Source organism: Crassostrea angulata, chromosome 4 (genome assembly GCF_025612915.1).
Source record: "Crassostrea angulata isolate pt1a10 chromosome 4, ASM2561291v2, whole genome shotgun sequence".
Taxonomy (NCBI): domain Eukaryota; kingdom Metazoa; phylum Mollusca; class Bivalvia; order Ostreida; family Ostreidae; genus Magallana; species Magallana angulata.
In genome coordinates this window covers 48,336,785-48,339,344 of record NC_069114.1, presented here as the reverse complement: position 1 = coordinate 48,339,344, position 2,560 = coordinate 48,336,785, and positions in this window count along the sequence as shown.

Genomic DNA, 2,560 nt, shown 5'->3' with positions numbered 1-2,560 from the left:
TACAATTTAGGGCCCGCGTCCCCGAATGACTCGGTCCCACACCTTTCTGGATGTTCAAGAGCTACGCTGGGAATTGTGAATACTAATGGCTTTCTTCTTCAACAAAAACTTTCAGCGACTGCTCATTTAGAATTTACTGTTTTACAGACGAGTTTAAAGTTTAAAACGTCGTGCAGGAGAGATTCGGAGACAGTGCTAATGGGTTGATCAGTGACAATGAAAGTTCTTGGGCGTCATTAGTAGTGCCAGCAAGAAGTATATGTGTCCCCGGGGCTGCAGCCAATTAGATTACATTGCCATTAGAATAAAATACTGTTTTCAGCGAGCTTTAAATATTTTGATGGTAATGGTGTAGGGATGCAGCAGGGGGATAGAGAACAGTAGAAGGGGGATGGGATCTAGCACTGTCGTCATTGTAAAGGGATATTTACGACTCCTTCAGCAATCAAATTAAAGGCTTTAAAGAGAGATGAAAATTATTTCCAAGGTGATGCTTTCATTAATTTGTGTAAGGCGCTAACTTCTTTAAAACGAGGCTAAGGGAAATCTCATTGTAAAATGGCGTCACCGAATGTAACGAATCGGTCATCAAACATACATGATTTAATGGCTTTTCCCACCAATCTCCCCTTGGTTTTAACCATTTTCCTTTTTTAGATATCATTTTTCTCCCCATGCTTCTCAGAAAGCCAATTTTCTCACATCGCTAAGTGGGGGGTTTAGTTTGTTAGTTTTAATTCAATTCTTTCCCGTATAACAGAACAAAAACCCCGCTTTTTTCCTGAAAGGTTCCATAAACTAGGTGTAACGATAGAATTCATCACTAAGAATAAAGGAGTAGTTAGATTTGCTCATATATCACTGGCCCCGAAATTGGAAAAAGAATGCATTGAAAATTTTTGTTGTTCCTTTTACTATATTGAGCAAACGCTTGTTAAAACAATAACATGGTATTGTATAAGTACATAACTCCATTAAATGTCGTATAAACTAGCTCACGCAGAAGTGTAAGAAGAGAATATTTTTGAAACTGCCCTCTGTTTATATGGTATGAATTTTAAGCATAAACTAAGTACACAAATTAAGTAATCTCAGACAAATTAGGGCGAAAAAGTGTTGTTTTTTTACTGCAACGAGGAGTAATTAGAACTGAGGACAATTTAAAGTTTTTTAAATTATCATTTGGTTCAATATTATTTTATCGTCTTGTTCACCATCTTACCATCTTCAATTGATATGCTGTATTTGTTGTTATCTCTTCTGTATGTGTACGCGTCATCTCAGGAAGAATCATTTAGGTAGCAAGGGACAGTTTTGTACTCTGAAATATTTTTGAAAAATTGAGAGTTGCTGTACCTTGAGACTTTCAAGTGTTACTTGATATCATCAAATAATTTATAATGATTATCATTAGTTAGAGGGATGTCTCTTGTTGAAATTGGTATGCAATATGTAGGCCTACATTGTTAAACTTGTACATGAAAATCAGAAACTTCAGCTATGACTGTTGTGTTGACTTTACATAGTAAAATTGCAGGTTACAGACGGGAGGTAAAATAACACGAAAAGTATGTGGATGTGACATAGTAAACTATAGACCGGTAAGTTTCTGACATGTGATGGTGCAACATGCACACGGTAAGGAATGTCAACCAATTGCATCGCCATGGAATTAGCTGGGGAGGTCTAAAAAGCTGGAAAATCATGAACATTGTGCGAAATATGAAAGGGGCGAAATCTCAGAAAAACCACTATGTAAAAAGTTTTACATGATCTGACTTGTAATTTTCTTCGAAATTTGATGGTTGGTCCTATAAGAAGTAAATTAAAGGTATTTGTGCTGAATGGGAACTGAGGAAATTCTAGATACAGAGTTCTGAGGACATATCTCCTGGCTATAGTGAATTGTATAAAAGGACTGCGAACGATAGCATTGTCTAGCCGCCTAACTAAAAGTCATTTTTTGAAAGTTGTCTAATTAAAGTAAATTTTTCTATTATAATGTAAACATTTATGTATTTTTCCATTTAATATAAATGATTTGGTCAAACAAAGAGAGATAACTTTGTGTTTTGGGTTAAAATAGCTCATTCCATAATAGAAAATACCGGAAAACGGAAATGTTTTTTAAAACATCCCCCCCCCCCTTTGAAACAAAAATTCCTTTTTGAGGGGTTTTAATTATTGTTATTTAGCATATTTTTTACTAAATGGTTTGTTGTTTCACGGGGGGGGGGGGGGACATTTGTCTACAGACCGCAATACATTCCAAAAAAAAGAATTTTGCTTTGTAAATTTTTGAAAACTAATTAACAGATTTGAATTAATATGAAATTATACTTTAATATATATCGTAAATATGTTATTATTAAGTTTTTATGCACATATTGGCCGCTAAATAATATTTTCCTCACTCATAGAGACCGATTTCAATGGAAATGTTTTAGACCCCGTGTTAGCAAAACTTTTGTTTAAAAATGATTAATTTGATTACAAATTTTATTTTGATATAATTTGATTAGGATTAGATTATACTCTTTAGTAGAGAACTTAGTTTTTT